The sequence below is a fragment of the Rhinoraja longicauda genome, chromosome 38 (genome assembly GCF_053455715.1).
Source record: "Rhinoraja longicauda isolate Sanriku21f chromosome 38, sRhiLon1.1, whole genome shotgun sequence".
Taxonomy (NCBI): domain Eukaryota; kingdom Metazoa; phylum Chordata; class Chondrichthyes; order Rajiformes; family Arhynchobatidae; genus Rhinoraja; species Rhinoraja longicauda.
In genome coordinates, this window is record NC_135990.1 from 1,155,723 (window position 1) to 1,173,175 (window position 17,453).

The 17,453-nt window shown below is 41.2% G+C and overlaps 1 protein-coding gene across 1 annotated transcript in view; it reads left to right on the top strand.

The window, feature by feature from the left end:
- Nucleotides 1–17,453, top strand: part of myo9aa (myosin IXAa) — a 165,224-nt gene that overhangs the window by 22,322 nt on the left and 125,449 nt on the right. The gene's annotated exons all lie outside the window — the stretch shown is intronic.

Consider the following 17,453-nt stretch of genomic DNA (forward strand, 5'->3'; position numbering starts at 1 on the left):
TGCCTATACTGATTGACGATCTGAGATGGTTTAAGAACAGGAAGTGGCTGTTTATTGCAATAAACAGCATTTTGCAAAATTTCAATCAGGTTATTTAAAGGCGACTTTGGTTTATTTTGATTTAATCTGAAGTAATATCAGCATGAGGACGAAAATGCTCCTTTCCTCTATTTTGAACATAAAATAGACCACGGTGGTCAACCCAACTGAGTTGAGTCTATTTCTTCCATTAGAAATGCCCAGTCCCCTCAATTGTCAATTTAATTGCCATATCCCTCAATCCCTTCCCCTCCGAGGTATTTAGGTGCAGCATCGATGCACTAATACAGACTAAATTCCAGGTTATGATATAACTTAATTACCTGCAGTTTGTTCCACTTAATCATGATCCCCGAGTTAAATTTGAATACTGAAGTTCTAGCAATGTGAATGAAAATTGTTAAATATATTAAATATTCCAGGAACAATCATTGTATTTTTAGGAAATTTTGTGAACACAATTCTCCCTTGATAAATCAGAAGTAAAATGATTCCGACTTGTACAGAATGATGAATGCACCCCAGTGCATCACAGACCTGTTACATTCTTCCAACCAATCCATCTTCACGGCCTGATGCATCTGGAAAGCTGGATGTATCGTCAAAGATGCTTTTCATCCTGGCCATCTCCTTGCCTCTCTTCCACCTTCTGGGAGAAGATGGAGTTTGAAAGCCCAGATGTTCAAACTTATTAATACCAGTTTCCTCCCACTACTATCAGACTACTGAACAAATGACCTCTTTTGGACACACTCCTGGAGGTGCTGCCTCTTACTCGTAGCTTATTGCACTTTTGTATGTTTTGGCACTATTTCAGATTGCACTAAACTCTTTGCACCATTCTATTTGTTCACACTCTATGTATATTGGGTGTATTTATCATTACCATGTATATTCTTTATTCTGTTAGCTTGGCATTGACAGCCTTCTGTGGCAAATAATTCCACAGATTCGCCACCCTCTGACTAAAGAAGTTCCTCCTCATCTCCTTCCTAAAAGAACGTCCTTTAATTCTGAGGCTATGCCGTCTAGTTCTAGACTCTCCCACTAATGGAAACATGCTCTCCACATCCACATACTCGTAAGCGATAAGCTGAACTTGCAAAGAAGGTAAATGGTATCCAACCAAAACCTCAATAGGGATGGGACAAAGTGACAAAGTCTTGTTTTGAGGATCTCAGGTTTAAATCTTGAGCCAATGGTTTTGGTGTGGTTTGCTGACAGTGCTTTGTTTTAAAAATATATATAGTTAATGGAGTAGACTTGATGGGCCGAATGGCCAAATTCTGCTCCTAGAACTTCTGAACCATCTGTTATTGTTTCTGAAATATATAGTTATATTGTTGTGCAACAGAAATATTTGTAAGTTTTTTTGTTTAATTATTTTGAAAATGTTTAAGTAGGAAAATTTTGCAGAGCAAAAGACTGGTGCTGTTTGCCAGCAATCTGAAGTGATTAAATGTAAGTTTGATCGATTTCTTGTTTGAAGTGCTGCTGGCTAAATATTGAGGGTCATTTATTTTCAACATGGTAGTTAATTTCAAACTAGTTAGGTTTATAATAACAGTTGAAGTGTTGTGCATTGCAGATGGTTATTTGAGTAACCTGATTTGCTATCAGCCTGTTACTGATTAATCTTGATTATTGGAGAATTAAGTACAAACCTGAAGGATGTTTGGTTAGCCTTCCCGTGTGAAGGTCAATCAGGCTGGGTTCATATTTGTTGGGCTCTGTGTGCTGTTCACTTTGCCATCAGGTTTAATTGGACGTTTATGCATATTTGCAAGGTTTGTGTCTTAATATCCTGTCTAAAAAATACAATAATTGGTATTCCAGAAGTGGTATTATCAGGTAGTGCTCTGCTTTAAGTAATTGGAAATGAGCAATTGATTTTTCATTTTCTTCCTGAGTGGCTTATTTTCGGATTTCGGATGCATCTCATTTGGCACTTAGACTCAAATTTTACAGTGGGTATCAGTGGACAGTTACCAGTTGCAGCAATCTTGTTAATTCTATCCTGTTAACACAACTCTCACTCCAACAAAAACTGCATTAAAGATAGACAAAGAGTGCCTGAGTAACTCAGCGGGTCAGGCAGCATCATTGGAGAACAAGGATGGGTGATATTACAGGTCGGGACCCTTCTGCAAACTGAAATACTCAGACCTGCTGAGTTAGTCCAGCACTATGTCTGTCTTTGGTATAAATAAGCATCTGCAGATGATTATTTCTGGTTTACCATTAATACCAATAATTTTGAATCATTGCATGAACATATGAACAGGAACACAGATATCATTTTTCAGATGTTTTTGATGACTGTTCCAAATATTTTTGATCATATGCAAGTATTAGTAACACAGGTTTGTGTGTGCTACATTATCCTAATTCTGGTGAAAAGTCCCCAGGAAACCTTTTCACTACAACTGAAGCAATTCAATACAGATGGATTAATATTCCAAATGAACTGTGAATGTAATAAATGAAATCATGAACTGAAAAAGTGCCAGAGTAGCTGTTTGATTTCTTCAAAAGGACAAAACATTTTTAGTGAAGTAGCAATTTACTTTTATTACTTTCAACTTAAAATACTTGATTTGGTTCACATGTGGTTGTCTTTACAGCGTGGAAACAAAGCCAACTAGATTACTGTTTTCTGTCCGCAGTGGTGACCTTGAATATTCAACTTGCTTGTCACTTGAACTTTCCATCCCACTCCCACCTCTGTTTTTAATCTCTAAATACTGTTCCAACAAATATCGATGCAAGCTTGAGGAAAGAAATCTCCTTTTCCAGCATTAAATTTAAAGAAATCACGATGGTCAGCCATTCTATTGCTGCATCTCATGCTCTCAACATTTAATGTTTATTTCTTTTTCCTCAGGGATTGTAGATATAATTTATCTTCAGTTTACACCTCAGTGTACCCTTTGTTGTTCACTAGCCTTTATAATAGTCTTTCTCTGCAACTGAAAACTTGAGTTTTGACTGTTTCCATTTGTGATAGTTGATTCTGATTCTCTTTCCATCGAGTATTTGTTCTGTTCAGAGAACATTTTCACAGCATGCACATATTCACAGGAGCCTGCATGGTTACAAGCTGTGCCTTGCTCTTTGTGGGTTATGTAGACAATCCTTTCTTTGGTTACTCTGATCCCTCCTTCTTATCTGTATCATGGATGTCTGTATTGTCATTGCCCTTGTATAGAACTTCACGATTTAGCTGTGTGGGAAGGAACTGCAGATGCTGTTTTAAACCGAAGATAGACACAAAATGCTAGAGTAATTTAATAATAATAATAACAATAATGCATTACATTTATATAGCGCTTTTCATACACTCAAAGACGCTTTACAGGGATTTAAAGAACATAGGGAAGTGAATAAATAGATAAATAAGTAAACGAACAGAGAAAGGAGACAGAAGGTGAGGTGACCTTCAGTGGTTGAAGGCAGTACTGAACAGGTGAGACTTCAGTGATGTTTTGAATGTGGTGAGTGAGGAGGAGTGAGGAATGTGGTGAGTGAAGAGTAATGGGACAGGCAGCATTTCTGGGGAGAAGGAATGGGTGACACTTCGGGTCAAGACCCTTCTTAGTAAAGATGAGGGAGTGGGGGCCTGGAAAACGGAAGTAATTGAAGAGACGAAGGGTGTGTGAAATGTCTTGGACATAGGTAGGGAGCGATTGGACCACAGGGGATAGGATGGAGTCGAGATATGTGGAAATTAATTAGGTGGGACAGGAGCAAGTAGAAACAATGGGTCTGCCAGGGCAGTTCTGTTTATGGATTTTGGGGAGAAGTCTGAAGAAGGGTCTCGACCCAAAACGTCACCCATTCCTTCTCTCCAGAGATGCTGCCTGTCCCGCTGAGTTATCCCAGCATTTTGTGTCTATCTTCAAGATTTCTCTTGTTGCCAATCACTACCTAGCTCTCAGTTTTAAATTGTGCAACTTCTATTCTTCCGTTTCTTGACCTCCATCTCAAACTTCAGGGTGAGTGGGGGGGAACAATATCTATTTTAAGCCCACAGCAGACTTGACCAGATCTCTTGGCCTATTTCCTGTGAGCACTTGTTCTTGGAATTTCTTGGAAGCTAGGGAAGAAATTGCAGGGACACCTGCAGATGTATTTGGATCATTGATAGCCATGCGTGAGGTGCCATAAGACTGGATGGTGGTTAATGTTGTAGGGGGGCCACGATTAGAAGGCATATGGTGAGAGGGAAATCATTTAAATGGGACCCGAGGGGCAACTTTTTCCACACAGTGGTGGATGTATGGAACAAACTACCAGTGGTAGTGGCAGATACAATTATGACATTTAAAAAATGCTTAGATAGATGCTCGAATAGGAAAGGTTTGGCAGGAATGTGTAGGAAGGAACTGCAGATGCTGGTTTAAACCGCAGATAGACACAAAAAACTGGAGTAACTCAGTGGGACAGGCAGCATCTCTGGACCCGAAATGTCACCTATTCCTTCTCTCCAGAGATGGGGGGATATGGGCTGGGTGCAGATCAGTGGGATCAACTCAGCTTAGCGACTTGTATGCATGGATAAGTTGGGCCAGCAGGGCTGTTTCCATGCGATATAGCTTAATGACTGACTCCAGTTTGGTTAATTATCCTAATTTCGCCAGCTTTGCATGTTTAAAAAAAATCAATACTGCTTCTGAGATGGCTTCCTCTTTGTCTGACTATATTTCCCTCCCACGGGTCGCGCTGTCACAGTTCTTAACCATACCTGGTCTATTTCCCACACTTCTACTCTCAGCCCTGCTCCCACCTGAACACACCAGCATCATCCTCCATAGTTTTCATCACCTTCAATGAGCTGCCACCACTAGACATATCTATCTCTGAGCATTCCAATGGGTCCCTAATGGAGCAATCTGATTTTCTTTTTTCGTTCTATTTCCATCAACCATTTTCCATTAGAGCAATTGACCACACATGTGCTGGTCAATCTATTGCATCCGCTGCTCCAGATGTCAACTTATTTACATCGGCGAAACCAAGCGCAGGCTCGGCGATCGCTTCGCTCAACACCTGCGCTCGGTCCGCGTTGGCCAAACTGGTCTCTCGGTGGCCGAGCACTTCAACTCCCCTCCCATTCCCAGTCTGACCTTTCTGTCATGGGCCTCCTCCAGTGCCATAGTGAGGCCCACCAGAAATTGGAGGAACAGCACCTCATATTTCGCCTGGGCAGCTTGCAGCCCAGTGGTATGAACATCGACTTCTCCAACTTTAGATAGTTCCTCTGTCCCTCTCTTCCCCTCCCCCTTCCCAGATCTCCCTCTATCTTCCTGTCTCCACCTATATCCTTCCTTTGTCCCGCCCCCCTGACGTCAGTCTGAAGAAGGGTCTCAACCGGAAACGTCGCCCATTCCTTCTCACCTGAGATGCTGCCTGACCTGCTGAGTTACTCCAGCATTTTGTGAATAAACACCTTCGATTTGTACCAGCATCTGCAGTTATTTTCTTATACACATGTGCTGGAGATGTGGCATTACCTTTTTACCTCTCTCCTAGCATACCATAGATACATTAACTAAAGCTTGTTTCACAGGAGAGAAGGGATATGGGAAGAAAGCAGGAATGGGGTACTGATTTTAGATGATCAGCCATGATCATATTGAATGGCGGAGCTGGCTCGAAGGGCCCAATGGCCTACTCCTGCACCTATTTTTCTATGTTTCTTTATTTTTTCTAATTCAACATGGAAATTGTAGCTAAAGCATTGTTTAGTTTGCTTTTCTAAGCTAGATGGACCATGAGTATTCAAGGCTAATATTGTCAGTCTGAATTATATTATTAGTGCTACAATTAGTTTGAGTACTCAGAGGCCACTGAAGTTACTGGCACAGAGTTCTGATCCCTATTCACACTCCATTAAGTCATGCTGGAAAGTAAGCAAGTGTAGATACTGGGTGAATGGAATGCGAACCATTTAGCAGGTGAGGGAATTGAATATATTAGATGATAAAGCAACTTTCCACTGTTCACTATGTGCTTATTTGTTTTTCCCAGATGTCTTCATTAAGATTTGTTGTTATTTTTTATCTTTATTTTAATCTTTAAAAGCAACATTTCTTCAATGAAGGAAAATGTACTCTTTTATTGCTAATTATAATGCTCCTCTCTACAAGCTAGAATAATAAAATTATTTGTAAATCTTTTGCAAAGTATTTTTATGAGTTTGAACATCTGAGTTAATATTTAGAGGCGGGTAACCTGTCATAAAGGCAGGAATGGCCAGGGGAGTATTGCAGGTCAGATACAGAAATCCAAAGGTTTCTGATTGGTGACTTTCCGAACTGGTTCTAATGAAATGCCATAGAGCTGAAACACCAATTGCTTCTCTCTCCACATGTTGTATGCCCTGATGAATACTACCAGCATTTCCTGTTAATTTCAGAAATGATTTATTGCCAGCATACGAATGTCTTTTTTGACAGCTAAATTGTGACATGTTAATGATATGATCCAAGCATGGAAGCCTGGTCCAATTGAAGTATTGGCTGGTTGGTTGATTGCTCAGAGCAGCAGCAAATCTGCATGGAAATGATCTTGCAAATGAAAACAAAGGAAAACAACAATCATCAAACACAATGATAAACTGACTTGTACACTGTTCATTTTAAACATTGTCATGTTGTACAAAATGTGGGCTTGGAATCATTTTAAAATCACAATGTCTAAATTATTGGTTCTAATTTTTTTTGGAATTCCTAAGATTCTGGTATGGCCACATCCCATAACAGTGTTTCATGTTTGTTTTTCTCTGCACAATGATAGGATAGGGAATAGTATTGAATGTGTGCTTGTGTTGTTCTGTCAGCCAGGATAGATCTCTGTGTGCTGGGCCATGTGCTTCTGCACGTGTTGCTGATCTGTGAATTACTGCTGTTGCAATTTTCTTGACAGCATGTTTATGCATGCAACAGAATTGTTTAAATCTGTTTGCAGGGTTGAGCGTTAGTGCTATAAACAATTGGCAATATGAGAGTAGTGCAAATCAGCCCACTTAGAATACCGAAAATATTGAATTGAAACAAAATACTTGAGTGTGTATGATCTTAATGTTTTTATTTTTTAATTATGAAAGTGACTTGGAAGGGAACCTGCAGGTGTAGTGTTCTTGTGTCTCCTGCTTTTGTCCTGCTTGATGGTAGAGGTCATGATTTGGGAAGGGTTGTTGGAATTTCCTGGGAACATGATGTAGCCATAGTTTTTTGAAGAGATTGATTGATCAAAAATTGATATTTTCTGCATGGACTTTCATAACGTATTTGGCAATGTCCTTTGTGAAAAGCTGATTTGAAAGATTAATTAGTTTGTTATCCTCAATAAGTTGGTAACTGGGATACTAAATAGGCTTGATCAAAGAAAACAACATAGTGGTAAAGGAGTGTATTGTGACTGGAGGTCTAGAGTTGTACAAGGATTTGTGCTAGGACCTGATGTTTATAAATGACTTGAACCAAAATGTAGAAGAGTTGATTAGTAAGTTTGTAGAAAACTCAAAGATTGATTGGATTGAGGACCGTGAAGAAGTCTGTTCAAGAATATAGCAGGATAAAGATCCGTTACTGATGTGGAAAAATGATAGATGGAGTTAATCTGGGCAAGAGCAATGTGTTGCACTTTGGGAGCTCAAATGTAAGAAGAAAGTATGCTGTTGATGGCAGGAACATGGACAGCATTAATGTAGAGAGGGATCTTGGGGTCTAAATCCTTAGCTCCCTGAAAGTGGCCTCATTCCTCCATATGTCAGGCCATTGATTATTAAATTTGAGAAGTTGTGTTGTAGCAAGCTAACTTTGGGTAGGCTAGCTTTGGAGTAATATGTGCAGTTCTGGTTGTCGCATTACAGGAAGGATGTGGAGGCTTTTGAGAAGGTGCTGAGGAGTTTCACCAAAAGGTTGGAGTGTGTTAGCTATAAAGAGAGCGACAGAAGACTGATGCTAGAATGTGGAGCAACAGACAAATTGCTGGATGAACTCAGTGGGTTAGGCAGATCTGTGGTGGGAAATGGATAGCTAATGTTTTGGGTCGGGACCCTTCATCTGGACAATTAGCCGGTATAGTAGGGAGGAGGAAAAAGTGGGGCGAGATATGGCTAGTTCAGGTTTGGCTAACCTGCGCTCTCTCCCTGCCCATGTTCCCCTTCTCTCTCCTTCTGACAGCACAGTCAACCAGTTTCTTTCCCCACCCTGCCCATTGCATTTGTCCATCGCCGGCAATCACCTCCCACTAAATCCTTCCTGGTTCCCATCAGTCTGAAGAAGGGTCTCGATCCGAAACGTCACCCATTCCTTCTCTCCTGAGATGCTGCCTGACCTGCTGAGTTACTCCAGCATTTTATGTCTACCTTCAATTTAAACCAGCATCTGTAGTTTTTTCCCTACAGATTCTTCCTGGTTCCCATCTGCCCACCATAATTCCTTTATCTAGTTCCATGTTTCACTTGCCCTTGTTCTTGGATTCCATTTTCTGTCACTTCCTCGCCCCTGTAGCTATTCCCACCCTTCCTTTCCCTGCCCGACTCCATCTAGCAATCTTACCTGGATCCACCTATCACTTGCCAGCTCTTGTTTCACCATCCCTAACCTGTTTATATGGCTATCTCCCTTCTGCTCATTTAGTTTAGATGAAGGATCCTGATCCGAAACATCAACTACCCATTTCTTCCTCAGATGCTGCTTGACCCGTTGAGTTGCTCAGCATTTGGTGTTTTGCTCGGGATTTCAGCATCTGTAATTGTAATTAATTTATTAGCCAAGTATGGAAAAACATACAAAGAATTTGATTTGCCATACAGTCATACCAAAAAAGCAACAAGACACACAACTACATAAAAATTAACAGAAACATGCACCACAGTGCACTGTGATGGAAAGCATTAACGTATTATCATATTCCCTCCTTTTCTCCCGCAGTCGGGGCGGTCGAAGCTCCCTGCTGTTGGAGCTCCCGAAGTCAATCCCTGACAAAGGGATCGCGAGCTCCACGATGTTAAGTCCGCAGGCTCCCGTGGTTGGAGCTCCCGAAGTCGATCCCCAGCAAAGGGACCGCCAGCTCCACGATGTTAGGCCACAGTGCGGACGGAGATACGATATGGAAAAAGTCGCATCTCCGTCGAGGAAAGAGATCTAAAAAGTTTCCCCCCGACATAACACAAAACTAAAGATACACTAAAACATACATTTAACAACAGATTAGAAACAACAAAAGAAGAAAAGGACAAGACAGACTATTGACGAGGTTGCCATCGTACGGCACCACCAGAACATCTGCTGGACATAAAAAGAAACTGCAGAAGAAAATGAGAAATAAAGAGAAAATGTTTGAAATACTTGGATTAGCTAGCATCTGTAGATAGAAAACCAATCAACTTTTCGCACTACGGAAAGAAAAACAGTTAACTTTTAATGTCTTCTCACTGCGGGTGGTGTCTAAACATTTGAGGATGATAATTTTCCATTTCAATTTTATTGTGAATCAATAAGTCAGCCAGAATGTGTGGGTGAAGGCATTGGTGTTACTGAATGTTTATGTGGTTATTTGTCCATGGATACTGACGTCAAGTATTTCCAATATTTTCTGATTAGATGTCATATTTCCATAATCCACAGCTTTCTGCCTTTGTAATTTTAACCCATCTTCATCGAGGTGAAATAAAAACAGCAAATTTGCTCTGGTGAGGCAGTATCTGTGAAATAACCAATTCATATTTCATGTGAAGAGCCTGGGGGAGAAAGAAAAGTTAGCTTCAAGTTGCAGGGAGGGTTGAATTAAAGGAAATATCTCTGGGAGGTTGAGGCTGTGTGTCTTGGGGGTAAACTATGGATGAAGTCCTTTTAGTTGATCCTTTCTGATTTTCACAAGGTGTATTTTGAACACTTGGAGTTGGTTCCAAGTTGTGCAAACTCGATGCAAAAGCCAATATTAAGTTGGAAGACTTGTTGGAAACTCAAGAGGGACAGAACAGCATTGTACAAATAGCTGATTTATCAAAGATATTTAAGAACGGTTCATAAACTGTTCAACACAATCCCCGTCCCGGCTCAGATTGGTGAAGGCATCACAGCACATTTTGACTGTAATTGGACTGCCTTGGATCAGTAACTGAGGATGTGGCACAGATGACATCCTGAATGCAGAGCTGTCATCTGGTGGTCTTTGAGTGAAAAAAATGTGCAGAGAAAGAATCAATTCTAGGAACACAGCTGTTTGCTGAAAATACTTAAGATTTTCTGCCAAGTATTTCACCCCAGCTTAATGCAGCAGAGATCGCAGCATTTGGGGCGAAATGGCATTTCACTTCATACTTTTTAAATACTTTTGCAAACTTGAATATAGATGAAAACATATTTGGTAAAGTTCAAGGTGGTATATTATTTATGTCAGTTTTTGGTTTTTATTCTTCATTGTGACAATGATGCTGAAGTGAATTTATGTGGTTGCTGGAAATCTGAAATAAAAACACAATGTTGGAATACTGCGCAGCATTGATCTGCTAAATAATGCCGTAACCTTAGTAGTTCCAACCTTTTCTATGTTGTGTGAGATATTGCTCAGTATTATAAAGCTGAAATCATTTGGCAAAAGTACATGTTTATGAAAACATGTATAAATCCTTATGTTGTTAAGCTGGAAAGAGTCAGAGAAGTTTTGAGGATGTTGCCACGATTCAAGGGCCTGAGTAATAAGGAAAGTTGAGCAGGCAACCTTTCCTTATTACTCGTTATTACTTCATCCTTGGAGAGCAGGAGGCTGGGGTGATCTTATGGAGGTCTATAAGATCATGAGGGGAATACAGAGAGTAGATGCACACAGTCTTTTTACCAAGGGGAGGGGATTCAAGAATCAGAGAACATAAGTTTATAGTGAGAGGGAATCAGACTGGCAACTTTTTGCACACGGTGGTGGGTATGTAGATTGAGCTGCCAGGAGAGGTGGTTGAGGCAAGTACTGTAACGACATTTAAAAGGCATTTGAACAGGTACATGGATAGGAAAGATTCAAAGGGATATGGGCCAAACATGGGAAGGTTGAACTGGTGCAGACAGGGCATCTTGGTCAACGTGTCCAAGTTGGGCCAAAGAGCCTGTTTCTATGTTGTATGACTGCAACTGCAATAATGAAAGCCTAACAAATGAGTATTCTATTTTTTGTATTCATCTTGCATTTCCATGCAGTTTAGTACACAATCATCGCAGGGCCTTAAGCATACAAATGGATAATTTGTTACTTCTCATTGGCCTAAACAAGTTGCAAAAGTAATTTTCATGCAGCTTGGTTCCAGACTGGAGGTACTCCATCGCATGACTGTACATCACAGGTCTGAAGAAGGGTCCTGATACAAAACATCACCCCTCCATATTCTCCTGAGATGCTGAATGATTCGCTGAGTTACTCCAGCACTGCTGTTCTTTGTGTCTTCAGCCTGACCCTAACAGGGGAATCCCTGAACCATAATCCTGAGAAGCGCTGGACCGTACCTACCTGCACCTAGCTATAAACCTAATGCCAAAACACTAACCCGGTGAAGCATGAATGTGGCCCACCTGAACCTTAGTGGCTAAATGCATCGCTAGCACCCTTTAGACAGTGCCTGGAGACCTGTAGGAGCTGGCAAGTCCTGCCTACTGCACGATCCTGTGCTACAATTGCGCTGGAAAATCGCACATATGCATTCAGTGGAAGATGCCTCCAGTAATGCAGAAACTAGCAAATCCAACCTTTTGCACTTTTTCGGTCACCCGTTAGCCAGGGTAACTCATCTATACTCACCTGGTAGAAGGCAGCTCCAGTCCTGCAGAAGCCAGCAAATGCGATGCCCCGCACTCCTCCAGTCTCCTGCGGCCAGGAAAAATCACTCTTCACTTGTATGCAGTGGCAGAAGGAGCCTGCAACCCCACATGTTTAGCCACAGCGGCCCTTTCAACTCCTCAGCACACCTGACACTCTGGGTTTGAAAGATAATTACACCTTCACTGTATCAGGACTTTCAAAAGCTACATGCTATTATTAAGCCCCCAGCATTCATTAAAGCCAAGGTGCAGACTGGAAAAATAATACTCCAAAATGAAAGTGTGCAGGTTCAATTCAGATCTATGCAGGGTGGCGTTAAGTGAGGTATACCTGTATTGGATCAAGCCTAATGTAGTCTCTCAGCAGATAAGAAATATCTTTGAAATAGTATTGGGGTACATTTACACATGCCATAGTTAGCTGGGGGCAACAACCGCTATTACATTAGCTAGGCCCCCTACTGTGTTTCCATGGCTGGAAATTATATTTCCATCTATCCAAAACATTTGAAATAAAGTTCTACCGATTGTAAAGTTGCTTCTTAACAGCTGTGCATTAGTTTGTGTTTGGTGCCAGAGAAAGAAAAAGGGGGGGGGGGGGGAGAAGAGAGGCAGTCTTCTTCTTGCGTTTGAGGCAGCAGACGTTATGAAGCTGCTTCTGAGAGAGGCAGTAAAATATGTAAACTGCACAAATTACCTGAGAAGTATACAGTTCGAGCATTACATCACCTTCAGGCAGCTTTTATTCAAGAGCAGGATAAACGTGAAGATGCTAATAAAAGTCCACTGCAATAAGTTGAGAGCCAGAGGATTCAAGGCTCTCTGAATGGGTGCTTTGGCCTTTGCATATTCCTCGGTACACTCCACCTGATGCACAGCAGGTAGGAAGAAATGCCAAGATTCTGCCTAAAATAAAGGAAGAGATGTGAGCTTAACTACAACGACCTACCACTTACCTTATCTTCTGCCTGTTCCTTGCAGGATCCCTCTCCCAACACTAGTGCCCTCCCGACCAGACACACTTTGACGAAACTCTCCTTCTCTGTTTCGGATTTCTTTTAAGTTCTTCTCTCATTGCTCTCGTTCCGCTGTTCCTTCTGATCTTCAACAATGTCCTTACCAAAATGAGGTTATCCACTTTGGTGGTAAGAATAGGAAGGCAGAGTATTATCTGAATGGTGTCAAGTTAGGAAAAGGGGACGTACAACTAGATCTGGGTGTCCTAGTGCATCAGTCACTGAAAGGAAGCATGCAGGTACAGCAGGCAGCGAAGAAAGCCAATGGAATGTTGGCCTTCATAACAAGAGGAGTTGAGTATAGGCCATTTAGAACGGAGATGAGGAAAAACTTTTTCAGTCAGAGAGTTGTGAATCTGTGGAATTCTCTGCCTCAGAAGGCAGTGGAGGCCAATTCTCTGAATGCATTCAAGAGAGAGCTAGGTAGAGCTCTTAAGGATTGCGGAGTCAGGGGGTATGGGGAGAAGGCAGGAACGGGGTACTGATTGAGAATGATCAGCCATGATCACATTGAATGGTGGTGCTGGCCCGAAGGGCCGAATGGCCTACTGCACCTATTGTCTATTGTCTACATGCATGACCACAGCCACGTGTCACTTACTATCTTCTGATGACCCCTCCCTCTCACTTCCACATACGGACTATTTTCCCTCTATGTTCAGTCGTGATGCAGGGCCTCAACCTGAAACATCAACCATGCCATAGCCACCACAGATGCGGCTTGAGCTGCTGCATTCTTCCAGTAGTTTGTTTTTTGAGTTCCTTCACTGAGTGTATCCAAGATAGAAATCAGGAATCAAAAAGAATATAGGGTTAGTGTTGGATAATACTCAAGGTAAAAGATCAGCCACAATCTATTCGAATGTCATAGTAAGAGTGAAGGTCTGAAGGACCTAAAGTTCTTATGTAATACACTTTGTTTATTACTGAGGATCACTGGAGCATTCTCCCAAAGAACAACATCATCGTGAAACCCTCCATGAGAATTCCAAAAATTCCAGATGTTTCTTTGTTGATTCCTCAACATGCTGATTGTGAAAACATCCTCGACACTTTCAGTGCTAATTTTAGTCTGTTTTAGAACTAAAACAGTACTTATGCCAAACAATCTGCAACAAATACAGAGAGACATAAAACTGATACCAAATCAGAAAAGAAAGATGAGACCATCCATTACATCAAAGGAAACTCAGAGAACATCTTAGTTAAGAATAGTAAAGTGTTCTCTGATCTGTTACCAGACTCATGACTGATACGAAAGTGGTTACAGTGACAGCGTTATTCAAGTCCAAATGCTAGGGGGAGAGTTGAAGTTTCACTGTTATAAATTGAACTGCGTGCATTAAGAAGATACCAAAATCAAAGGGGTGAACATTTACAGGAAAATTGTACTGAATAAAAATAAAGTTGGTTTAATTGTTCAATGTTATGAGTCTATTTTTAACAACTCGAAACTTGAAAGGTACAAGAACACCAGAAATGTGGCGTCTCTTGTGTACTGCCTCAGCGTAATCTACTATTTTAAACTGTTGCACTTACATATGATTGTGCCTACTGTAAAGTTAGATTGTTGCTGAACTCTACTCAAAAAAGAATTTTCATTATATGTAACAATGTACCATTGTGTTTAGAAATAGAGCTACAGTGTGGATACAGGTCCTTCGGCCCACTCAGTCTGCCATTACCATTATCACCATTACAATGATCACCATTACACTAGATCTATCCTCTCCACTGAGGGCAATTTACCGAAGCCAATTAACCTACTAACCTGCACATCTTTGGAATGTGGGAAGAAACTGGAACACATGGAGAAAATTCGCGTGGCCTACAGGGGAACTTACAAACTCCATATGGACAGCGCCCTTAGTGAGGATTGAACCTGAGTCTCTTGCTCTGCAAAGCAGCAGCTCTATGGCTGCGCTACTGGGCTGCTCAATTTGAGTATATTTGAGATTGGTTGCAAAGTGCAGTTCCAAAAAAAAATCTGTTAATCACTTTTGCATAATGCTGATCATGCTTTTACTTAATGCTGTTTGATTCTCCCACCAGTGTGATTACATAGTATAATTACATTAACACTGATGAATGGAAATCTGGAAATTTGAGTGGACTCAGAAGTGGACGGCTCTCATTTTAGTGGCATCCATTCAGTCTCTACTTGGCTGCAATAATGGGTACCTTAAGATCAGAGGATGAAATGCAACATGGACTTTGATTAAGAGTAGCTTTAAATGAAAATCTTAATGTCATCAAATCCATGGGTCATCTCCAGAAGCTACCATCTCCTTCCCTCTGTTATTTATTTTACCTGGTGGCATAATCTTCCAGCCTGGTTTCTACATTCACACATTCTGAGGTATTGGTTATCTCCCTTGCATCTTTAATCCTAATGGCATCTTCATAGTAAAATATTGCATTCAATACTCAATGCTGGACATGTCACAGCATCTTACCACATTGGAAATGCCAAAGTTCATTCTTTCAGGATTTTCTAAACTGCTATGTTCCCCCTTCAGACGAACAAACTTTGGCATTCTATTTCATTCTAGAGTGACATTTTAAACTACTCATACAAGACTGCTTATGTTCAACTACACAATATTGTTATTTGGAGCAAATAAGTCTTTCTGTAGTTGTACAGGGCCCTGGTGAGACCACACCTGGAGTATTGTGTACAGTTTTGGTCTCCAAATTTGAGGAAAGACATTCTTGCTATTGAGGGAGTGCAGCGTAGGTTCACGAGGTTAATTCCCGGGATGGCTGGACTGTCATATGTTGAAAGACTGGAGCGACTGGGCTTGTATACACTGGAATTTAGGATAAGAGGGGATCTTATTGAAATATATAAGATTATTAAGGGATTGGACAAGCTAGAGGCAGAAAACATGTTCCCGATGTGGGGGAGTGCAGAACCATGGGCCACAGTTTAAGAATAAGGGGTAGGCCATTTAGAACGGAGATGAGGAAAAATGTTTTCACCCAGAGAGTTGTGACTCTGTGGAATTCTCTGCCTCAGAAGGCCGTGGAGGCCGATTCTTTGGATGCTTTCAAAAGAGGGTTAGATAGAGCTCTTAAAGATAGCTGAGTCAAGGGATATGGGGAGAAGGCAAGAACGGGTACTGATTGTGAATGATCAGCCATGATCACAGTGAATGGCGGTGCTGGTTCGAAGGGCCGAATGGCCTACTCCTGCACCTATTGTCTATAACCCACGGAGCAGCATAATCAGTTGTTGGAGATATCCTAGCCATTTTTACTCTCGTTCACTGTCCACATTTGAGAATTTGCAGTATTCAACAGTAAAGAAAATCAAACTATTGGGCACCAAGACCTTTACTGTAGTCCCATTCCAAACTTCACACTAAACAGAAATTGAACCCGGTGCGTTCCTTATCTTAAAGTTTTGAGAACTTATGAGCGAAAGTAGAATAATTACATGATCCAAATTATGCAATATTCACACATTTTAAATGATTGTATGTTAAATGCAAGTTGCAGTGGAATAAATCAAATGATGTAAGATGATGTTCAAGAAGATCTGAACTTGAAGATGTAATATATTGAAGTACCTGCAGCATGTCAATCTTTGGCCAAAATCCCTCTACAGATGCACCATAAAAGCCGGTTTATGGGGATGCATTATACCTTGGTGGGCACTTGCATTTTTTTTTCACACATTGATTAAATACAATGAAAATATACCAATGAGAAAGAGCTAACTCGAAGCTTTCATTTGAGCCATAGATCATAGATCAGTCTGAAGAAGGGTCTCGACCCGAAACGTCACCCATCCCTTCTCTCCCGAGATGCTGCCTGACCTGCTGTTATTCCAGCATTTTGTGAATAAATACCTTCGATTTGTACCAGCATCTGCAGTTATCTTCTTATACTATGGTATAATACCACTTCCTTCCAGAGATATGATAAATCAAAGTCGTAGCAAAGTATGACCAGTTTGCATGACAACGCGCATTGGCAAAATTGTGATTCCGCATGTACTTTATAGACATGTACACTGTGCATGTTGCATGTAGTCGAGTCGGGTATCATTAGGTAGCTACGGCTGTCTGCTTTCAGAATTGATATTGATTAGCATCACTGGAGGAGCCTACCGCCACGAACATACAAAAGTTTGCAGCGGTGTCAATCGCATGTTTTTGTCACAAAAACCCATACGCGGTTTTGTGTCAGCGAAACACACAACGCCCTCACACGGTTTTGCAAGGTTTTCCAACCTTGGCTTGGCACCGCTCTCCACAAGATTGCAAGAAGCTGCCGACTCGCGGATGCACTCCATTCTATCACCCAAAACCTCTTCCCACCCATCGACTCTCCATCTACACTTTGTGCCAGCTCGAAAAAGCAGCCAACATAATCAAAGACCATCTTCACCCCGGTCATGCTCCCCTATTCCCCCTTCTGTAGAGCAGAAGTTACAAAAGCTTGAAAAGCATGTACCACCAGATTCAGTCATAGCTTCTTCCCAGCTTGTATCAGACTACTGAAAAATCCTTCCATAAGTTAGAGGGCAATCCTGATCTCCTCATTGTGGACCGTGCTCTTTTTAATATCTGTA